The sequence below is a fragment of the Lepidochelys kempii genome, chromosome 24 (assembly GCF_965140285.1).
Source record: "Lepidochelys kempii isolate rLepKem1 chromosome 24, rLepKem1.hap1, whole genome shotgun sequence".
Taxonomy (NCBI): Eukaryota; Metazoa; Chordata; order Testudines; family Cheloniidae; genus Lepidochelys; species Lepidochelys kempii.
In genome coordinates, this window is record NC_136403.1 from 18,457,706 (window position 1) to 18,468,075 (window position 10,370).

The following is a 10,370-nucleotide window of genomic DNA, read 5'->3' on the forward strand; positions in this document are numbered from 1 at the left end:
GTGGGTGGGGGCCCTGCCAGCTTGTTCTCTGGGAGAAGAAGCTGTAAGGATGGATTCAGGGAAGGATCCTGCCTCGCTGGGCTGGCTGGACTCTTACAGGGACCAGAACCAGATGCAAAGCAGGGATCCCCGGAGACCGTCTGGGGGCACCTGAAAAGACTTGGGAGAATGGCAGGTTCTTCCATCACCGCCACCGTTTGGAATTACAGAATGCGACTCATCTGGGCATGAATTTTACCGCCTTTAACCCCTTGTGACCCTCATTTCCTTTCCTTAGCTCACGAACCTTTAGCGAGTTTCCTACAGACCTGGCTGCCAGGGTTGCCTTTAGTGGAGGATCTGGGGTCCCGTGGCTCTGGGGTAAGTGACCGGTCTCCTGGGGCTGGGAACAACCTGGGTGGGCTGGTTTGGGGTGTACGTGACCTTTCCTCACAAAGTCCGGCTTGTCTGAGAGTATCTGAGGGGACTGGCTGTGACTCCGGGGTCAGACGGGGGCAGCGATCCAGGAGTTCACGCTGGGTGAAATCTGCTCACAGAGCACCACCGGTTGGGGGGATCTGCCCTGTTTCCTGACACCTTCCCTGAGCCCGGCACTCCCAGTGGAGCCGCTCCAGAGAGCGGGACGAACTGAGCCCTGCAAAATCAACCTAGAAGGACATTTCTCCCCTCCAGGGCGTTCCCGCCCGCCAGGACAGCTGGGTGAGCCACGGCCTCTCCTTCCCACAGCCCTCCTTCCCCAGGGAAGATCAGAGATCATGGGGGGTACTTTCCCCACAACTCGCTTTATTCAACCAATGCACAAAAGGAACCCGCAATCTCCCCCAAAGAGAAGCAGCAGCCAGTGGCTGCTGAAGGGAGGTGCACTGCAGCCCGGCACGCAGCAGAAGGGAAGGATGCTAGTCCGGGACTCAGGGCTCCCCGATGCCTCCACCGGCCCTGGGAGCTGGGTAGCACTCGGCCCAGATCAACATCTCCACCATGCCCTGGGAGTATTTCTTCACCCCCACTCTCTTCACGCAGGCGCCAGGCGAGCCACATCCAGCCGCAATCTTTATCACGGTGATGTCACCTGTACGGGGGGAGACAGACATGATCAGAGGCTCCCACATCCCCCCCCCAACCCCCATGAGGTCTCTCACACACTCCCCTCCCAGCAGGACTGCACCCGGCTCTGCAGGCAGACTGGGGTCTAGTGCTCAGAGCAGGGGGCTGGAACAACGTGAGAACATAACAGAGGAACGGCCCCCCTGGGTCACCCCAAAGGTCCATCTAGCCCAGTATCCTCTGGCCAATGCCAGGTGCCCCAGAGGGAATGAACAGAACAGGGAACCATCCAGTGATCCATCCCCTGTCGCCCATTCCCAGCTCCTGGCAAACAGAGGCTAGGGCCACCATCACTGCCCATCCTGGCTATAGCCACAGATGGACCTGTCCTCCAGGAACTTCTCTAGTTCCTGTTTGAACCCTTCGCCTTCACAAGATTTCCCGGCAATGACTTCCACAGGTTGACTGTGCGTTGTGTGAAGCAGTGCTTCCTTTTGTTTTTTTAAACCTGCTGCCCGTTCATTTCATTTGGTGGCTCCTAGTTCATATGTTAGAAAGAGTAATAACACTTTCTTCACACCCTTCAACCTTTTACAGAACTCTTTCCTATCCCCCCTTAGCCATCTCTTTTCCAGGATTAAAAGTCCCACTCTTATTAATCTCTCCTCATATGGCAGCCGTTCCATCCCCCTCGTCATTTTGGTTGGGCTTTTCTGAAGCTTTTCCAATTCCAGTAGATCTTTTTGGAGACAGGGCGACCACATCCGCACTCAGTGTTCAAGCTGTGGGCGTCCCATGGATTTATATTGAGGCAACACGATTTTTTCTGTCCTATTCTCTGTCCCTTTCTTAATTATTCCCAGCATTCTGTTTGCTGTTTTCACAGCCGCTGCACATGGAGTGGATGATTTCAGAGAACTATCCATAGTGACTCCAAGATCTTTCTTGAGTGGTAAATTTGACCCATCATTGTGTATGTCTAATTGGGATTATGTTTGCCCATGTGCATTATTTAGCATTTATCAATATTGAATTTCCTCTGCCGTTTTGTTGCCCAGTCACCCTGTTTTGAGAGACCCTTTAGTACTTCTTCACAGTAAGCTTTGGACTTAACTATCTTGAGTAGGTTTGTATCTTCTGCAAATTTTGCCACCTCACTATTTACCCCTTTTTCCAGAACATTTCGGAATATGGTGAATAGCTAATGTACTCAATGCTTTTTTGACTCTGTCTTCAGGAACAAGGTCAGCTCCCAGACTGCTGCGCTGGGCATCACAGCATGGGGAATAGGTGGCCAGCCCTCTGTGGAGACAGAGGTGGTTCGGGACTATTTAGAAAAGCTGGACATGCACAAGTCCATGGGGCCGGATGCATTGCATCCGAGAGTGCTAAAGGAGTTGGTGGATGTGATTGCAGGGCCATTGGCATTATCTTTGAAAACTCGTGGCGAATGGGGGAAGTCCCGGATGACTGGAAAAAGGCTAATGTAGTGCCCATCTTTAAAAAAGGGAAGAAGGAGGATGCTGGGAACTACAGGCCAGTCAGCCTCACCTCAGTCCCTGGAAAAATCATGGAGCAGGTCCTCAAGGAATCAATCCTGAAGCACTTACATGAGAGAAAAGTGATCAGGAACAGTCATCATGGATTCGCCAAGGGAAGGTCATGCCTGACTAATCTAATCGCCTTCTATGATGAGATTACTGGTTCTGTGGATGAAGGGAAAGCAGTGGATGTATTGTTTCTTGACTTTAGCAAAGCTTTTGACACGGTCTCCCACAGTATTCTTGCCAGCAAGTTAAAGAAGTATGGGCTGGATGACTGCACTATAAGGTGGATAGAAAGTTGGCTAGATTGTCGGGCTCAACAGGTAGTGATCAATGGCTCCATGTCTAGTTGGCAGCCGGTATCAAGTGGAGTCCCTCAAGGGTCAGTCCTGGGGCCAGTTTTGTTCAATATCTTCATAAATGATCTGGAGGATGGTGTGGATTGCACTCTCAGCAAATTTGCGGAGGAGTGGTAGATAAATTAGGAGGAGTGGTAGATACGGTGGCAGGTAGGGTTAGGATACAGAGGGCCCTAGACAAATTGGAGGATTGGGCCAAAAGAAATCTGATGAGGTTCAATAAGGATAAGTGCAGGGTCCTGCACTTAGGACGGAAGAACCCAATGCACAGCTACAGACTAGGGACCGAATGGCTAGGCAGCAGTTCTGCGGGAAAGGACCTAGGGGTGACAGTGGACGAGAAGCTGGATATGAGTCAGCAGTGTGCCCTTGTTGCCAAGAAGGCCAATGGCATTTTGGGATTTATAAGTAGGGGCATAGCCAACAGATCGAGGGACGTGATCGTCCCCCTCTATTCGACATTGGTGAGGCCTCATCTGGAGTACTTTGTCCAGTTTTGGGCCCCACACTACAGGAAGGATGTGGATAAATTGGAGAGAGTCCAGCGAAGGACAACAAAAATGATTAGGGGTCTGGAGCACATGACTTATGAGGAGAGGCTGAGGGAGCTGGGATTGTTTAGTCTACAGAAGAGAAGAATGAGGAGGGATTTGATAGCTGCTTTCAACTACCTGAGAGGTGGTTCCAAAGAGGATGGTTCTAGACTATTCTCAGTGGTAAAAGATGACAGGACAAGTAGTAATGGTCTCAAGTTGCAGTGGGGGAGGTTTAGGTTGGATATTAGGAAAAACTTTTTCACTAGGAGGGTGCTGAAACACTGGAATGCGTTAACTAGGGAGGTGGTAGAATCTCCTTCCTTAGAAGGTTTTAAGGTCAGGCTTGAGAAAGCCCTGGCTGGGATGATTTAATTGGGGATTGGTCCTGCTTTGAGCAGGGGGTTGGACTATATGACCTCCTGAGGTCCCTTCCAACCCTGATATTCTATGATTCTATGAATAGGACTGGGCCCAGTGCAGATCCCTGGGGGACTCCCACTTTTTACCTCTCTCCGTTCTGAAAACTGACCATTTCTTCCTACCTGTTTTTCCCTATCTTTTAACAAGTTACTGAGCCATGAGAGGATTTTATCCCATGACAGCTCACGTTTCTGAAGAGCCTTTGGTGAGGGACCTTTTCAAAGGCTTTCTCAAAATCTAAGTACACTGTATCCACTGGATTCCCCTTGTTCACACGCTTGTTGACCCCCTCAGAGAATTCTAGTAGATTGGTGAGGCGTGATTTCCCTTTACCGAAACCATGTTGATCCTTCCACAACAAATTATGTTCATCTATGTGGCTGACAATTCTCTTCTTTCCTGTAGTTTCAATGAGCTTGCCCTGTACTGAAGTCAGACTTATTGGCCTGTAGTTGAAAGGATCACCTCTGGAGCCCTTTTTAAAAATTGGCGTGTCATTAGACGTCCTCCAGCCAGTTGGGACAGAAGCTGATTTAAATGCTAAGTTACAAACCACAATAAGTCGTTCTGTAATTTGACATTTGAGTTCCTTCCGATCTCTTGGGCGAAACCCATCTGGACCTGGTGACTTATTACTGTTTAATTTATCAATTTGTTGCAAAACCTCCTGTAATGACTCCTCAATCTGGGACAGTTCCTCAGATTTGTCATGAAAACAGAATGGTTCCGGTTTGGGAATCTCCCCCCCAGCCTCAGCCGTGAAGACCGATGCACAGAATTCATTTAGTTTCCCCGCAGTGGTTTTATCCTCCTTGAGTGCTCCTTTGGCATCTCGGCAAGTAGGACTCCTGGGTTCTCTCTGCAACTCTGCCAGGGGAGTGGAGTCTAGTGGGTCAGAGCAAGGGGGCCTGGGACTAAGCCAGGACACCTGGGCTCCACCTCGTGCTCTGTGTTTAGACCCCTCCCACATCTGGAGGACTTACCCAGTGTTAATATCCCAGATTCCTCAACACAATGGTCCTCGGCTCCGGTGCAGGCCAAGAGCTTGTTGTCCTGACAGTTTCCTCCCCACAGGTTGAAGCATGACGGGCACTGCCGGCCGTTGGGGACGGAGCTCACAGTTGGCACTGAGAACAGTCAGACACACACAGTCAGCCAGGGGTGGGGAGTCACTACACGCTGGGCTCGATCCCACCTCAGGGAAGGGAGTGGGGTCTAGTGGTTAGAGCAGGGGGGCTGGGAGCCAGGACTCCTGGGTTCTCTCCAGGCGGGTGTGGCCGGAGCAGGGCTCTAGGTTTGCAGCAGACACACACCTGGGATGGCCCCAGCGTTGCAGCCGTCAGTGTCACAGCAGGCGATGTTCGCCCACACGGTGACATTGTACGCGTAGGTCAGCGAGAAGGGGCCAGGCTCACAGTTCTTGGGCTCTAGGCACGATTTAGCCGTGTAGGACAAGGAGAATCCCTCTGTGGAAGAGAAACAGAGCATCACCTCTGAACTCCAAAATGGACCCCCAGCTGCTCCATCCTCCCCTTCTGTTCCATCCACCCCACGCCCAACTAATCTCATCTTCCCCCTCACCCGGATAAAATCCTGTCTTCTTTCTGATCCAGGCCCAACAGCCACCCACTGCAATTCCCCATCTCATCCCGTCCCCTGTCTATGACATTATCTTTCCAGACTGAGCAGTCCCTGCTCCTGGAGAAGAGCAGAGCCTATTGGTTAGAGTAGGGGGAGGGGCTGGGAGCCAGGAATCCTGGGTTCGACCCCTGGCTTCAGGAGGACAATGGTGTCTATACTTAGTAGAAATCTTCTTTCACTCACCCAGTCTGAACTCTGCCACGACGGTGATGCAGGTCCCTTCCGAGGGGGCACAGGGCTGCAGGGAGCCGGAGCACGATTGCTCTTTAGACTCACACACCTCGCATTGCAGAGCGCTCCCTGGAGGTTGGAAAAAATCCCTTCTCAGTACAAACCCCAGCTCCACACCCCTCCTCAGGCAGTGCCCGTGGGTGAAATACCACCAGCAACCAAGAGGTGGCGCTGTGGGAGTTGTTACCACCAATGCCTCCTCAGTGAACGTGTGGGCAGACAAATCTTGGAGAAATGCCACCTGCTTTTGCAGCAGTTCTGTCCAGTTCCATTTAACTCTCCGGATGGGGAAAGGCATCTTGCTAGCTGGTCATTTGTATCTGACTCAATGCTGCAGACAAGTCTGTTTGCTGCCTGAGTGTCTGTGGCTAGAATACATTTTCAGGTGCTGATGTGGCTATCTGGGGTGCAGCTTGTGCCTGCGAACAAACCCCACACGTCTGTGTAGACAGAAAAACAAGAATTCGGCTGCTCTGAAGAGGGGTTTCTGCCTGGCTTTGCGGTGAACCTTTCACACACACACACACACCCCGCCGTCACTCTCTGCTCCAGGCCTCTGCCTCTCAGCCACACTCGACTTTAGTCCACTTTTCATGGCTGATCCTGCTAATTCTCTTATTCAGAATACGATTGACGCTTGTTAAGCCTTTGGATAGATGGCTGTGCACCTCCAGCCAGCGATCCCAGGAGCATCAACTCTTTCCTCTCCAGAGCGTGGGGGCCTTTAATTTATGACGTGAGCGTAAGGTAGTTTTAAGAAAGAAAGAAAGAAAGAAAGAAAGAGATTTTCCCACTTTGGTTTTTTTAGAGCTTTCATGTGGAAACATCAATTAAACCTCAGAACGCCTTCCCCTGCCCCTTCTATGTCCCTAGATGGTAGCAAAGTGATATTCTCCCCATCTAAGAAATAGGGAAACTGAGGTAGAAAAAAGATGTGTTCAATTCAGGCTTAGAACCAAGAAGACAGCCGAGAAGTCCTCACTCCTGACTCCCAGCCCACTCTAACCCACGAGATCCCACACCTCTTTCAGAGCCACGGACAGAACCCGGGAGTCCTGATTTGCAGCCATCTCTGCTCAAACTCACTACACCCCAGCCCTCTTCCACAGCTGGGGAATGATCTGAGGAGTCCTGGCTCCCAGCCCCCACCCGTTGCACCCGCATTCCCCTTTCAAACCCGGGGAATGAAGCCAGGAGTCCTGGCAGGAATCTCAGCGCTGACAGGCAGGGGAACATTTCTAGGCAGGACGACATGTGGACGGGGGAGCTGCTCCTCATCGGGATGACCCCAAGCTTGGGCGAGAGCTGGAGGAGGAACGAGAAGAAGCAAGGACAGAGGGACTCAGACCCGCTGGCCAGGCCCCTAGCGTGGGCTGTGGGAGTCCCAGGCTCCAATCCCTGTTCTCCCCGATTCAGCCAGGGGAATGTGACTCCGGGTTTTCCTCTCGCTGGTTTTACCCATTAATTCCATCCTGACCCCAGAATCCACCATTGACAGCAGCACGTTCCCCAAGTGAATGCCCGACCCCACCACCCAGTTCCCTCTGCCCGGGGATGGATGGGACTCACCTGTGGCCAGGAGAGCGGACAGCAGGCAGAGGGGCAGAGCCACCCACATGGTGCCTGGATGTTAGCTGCGGTGAGCAGAACAGCAAGGAAGCATCTGGCTGTGGTTTTATCCGGCAGGTTGGCAAATACCTGCCCCCTGGGGGATCGGCTGGGGCTGCCCCATGACATCCTGGTGGACCCGGAGATGGGAGATTTCACAACCCTGCATGTGACATTGGCTGATCAGGTGATGCAATGTGTCTTGAGGCCAATTCCCTTGTGCGTTAGTGGAGATCAGTGGTTCTCAGCCAGGGGTCCGTGTACTCCAGGGGTACACATAGGTCTTCCATGGGGTACATCAGCTTATCTTGATGTTTGCCTCATTTTACAACAGGCCAGATATAAAGCACTAGTGAAGTCAGTACGAGCTAAAATTTCCTGACACAATGACTTGTTTGTGCAGCTCTATGTACTATCCACTGAACTGTAAGAACAATATTTATATCCCAGTGGAGTTATCTTATAATTACACGGTGGAATTGAGAAAGGAAGTTATTTGTCAGTCACAATGTGGCTGTGACACTTATGTATTTTTAGAATAACATAAGAAAGGACCTGTCATAAATATAAAGGGAAGGGGAACCACCTTTCTGTCCCCGGAGCTATAAAATCCCCATGCCCCGTGGAAAAACACTTTCACCTGTTGTCATAAATAGAAAGGGAAGGGTAAACTCCTTTATAATCCCTCCTCTCCAGAGGAAAAATCCTCTCACCTGTAAAGGGTTAAGAAGCTAAAGGTAACCTCGCTGGCACCTGACCAAAATGACCAATGAGGAGATAAGATACTTTCAAAAGCTGGGAGGAGGGAGAAAAACAAAGGGTCTTTGTCTGTCTGTGTGATGCTTTTGCCGGGGACAGAACAGAAATGGACTCTTAGAACTTAGTAAGTAATCTAGCTAGTTATGTGTTAGGTTATGATTTCTTTAAATGGCTGAGAAAATAGCTGTGCTGAATAGAATGGATATTCCTGTCTGTGTGTCTTTTTGTAACTTAAGGTTTTGCCTAGAGGGATTCTCTCTGTTTTGAATTTAATTCCCCTGTAAGGTATTTGCCATCCTGATTTTACAGAGGTGATTCTTTTCTACTTCTATTAAAAGTTTTCTTGTAAGGAAACTCAATGCTTTTTCATTGTTCTAAGATCCAAGGGTTTGGGTCTGTGGTCACCTATTCAAATTGTTGAGGATTTGTACCAAACCTTCCCCAGGAAGTGGGGTGCAAGGGTTGGGAGGATTTGGGAGGGAAAGACGTGACCAAACTACGTTTCCCAGTAAACCCAGTTAAAGTTTGGTGGTGGCAGTAGAAATCTAGGGGCAAAGGACAAAATTAATTTGTACCTTGGGGAAGTTTTAACCTAAGCTGGTGAAAGTAAGCTTAGGAGGTTTTCATGCAGGTCCCCACATCTGTACCCTAGAGTTCGGAGTGGGGAAGCAACCTTGACATGGTGGCGGGGGGGGGGGGGGTTAGGATTTTGATTTTTTTTTAGAAGGAGCACAGATTTGAACACGAAATTTTTTTTCCTTTGGGGCTGCTGATAAGCAGGTTACCAAGTAGTTGGAGGTTTTTTGCTTTGATTTGGGGCCAGAGCAGAGACAAAGGGAATTGTCTTTTTCTGTAGGCTGACAATCACTATCAGAGAATAGGTATCCTATTCCAGTACAGCAAAATTTTACAGCCAAGTTTTGTTTGTTTATTTCCAAACCTCGGGTGTAAAGTTAGTTAAAAACAGAGAGGGTAGGATGACAGAATCCACGGCTCAAGAAACGCTGGAATTTCAGGCTGAGGAAAAACAAAAGGAACATGAAAGACAGATAGAACTCATGCGGCTGGAGAAGGAGGTACAGGAGGCTGCCCACAGGAGGGTAATGGAGGCAAGGAAGTATGTGGAGGAGGAGAAGGAAAAAGAGAGGAAGCATGTGGAGGAGAAGAAGGAAAAAGAGGAAGCATGAACTGGAGATGGAGAAGGTAAAGACTAGGCAGAATATACCAACAAACCCTAGCAATCCTTCTCCAGGTACCACTTCCCATCCCAGAAAGTTCCCCACCTACAAGGCAGGCGATGATACCGAGGCTTTCTTAGAAAACTTCAAAAGGGCCTGGCTTGGGTACAGCATCTCTACAGACCAATACATGGTAGAGCTGAGGCCGCAGCTCAGTGGACCCTGAGCTGAGGTGGTGGCAGAAATGCCTAAAGAACACATGAACAAGTACGAACTGTTTAAATCCAAGGCGAGAGTTAGAATGGGGATAACACCCAAGCATTCTCGTCGGAGGTTCAGAGCCCTAAGGTGGAAACCAGACATGTTATTTACCCAACATGCCTACCACATTGTGAAACACTGGGATGCCTGGATATCAGGAGCAAGTGTTGAATCTCCAGCAAATTTGCCCTTCCTAATGCAAATGGAACAATTATTAGAGGGTGTTCCTGAGGAAATAGAAAGATACATCCTAGATGGGAAGCCCAAAACTGTAATCGAGGCAGGAGAGATTGGAGACAGATGGGTGGAGATGGTAGAGAAGAAAAAAACTGGTCGCAGTTGGAGCGGAGACCAGAAGGAACAACCCCAGACCACACCCTATTTCCGGGGGCTGCCCAAGGCCCCACCTACCTCCCAAAGAACCCTCCAAACACTTTATCGTCCCACCACCCCGTTCTCCAGCAACCCACCTCACCCCAGTGACCCGTCAGCTGGACGATGTTTTAAATGTAACGATCTGGGGCATGTAAAGGCCAACTGCCCCAAGAACCCCAACAGATTACAGTTCATTGCACCGGAATCACACCAAAGATCCGCAGGCCCAGATACCTCCCAGATACCCTTGGAGTGGAGGAAAACTGTGAGTGTGGGCGGGAAGAAGGTCACCGCGTGGAGGGACACCGGAGCACAAGTGTCAGCTATCCATGCTTCCTTAGTGGACCCCAATTTAATCAACCCAGAGATCCAAGTGACGATTCAACCCTTCAAGTCCAACTCTTTCAATTTGCC

General features: G+C 50.2%; 1 pseudogene; it reads right to left on the reverse strand.

The window, feature by feature from the left end:
* Window positions 1-908: 908 nt before the first annotated feature.
* On the reverse strand, window positions 909-7,438 carry LOC144929856 (phospholipase A2 inhibitor and Ly6/PLAUR domain-containing protein-like; annotated as a pseudogene).
* Window positions 7,439-10,370: the final 2,932 nt, after the last annotated feature.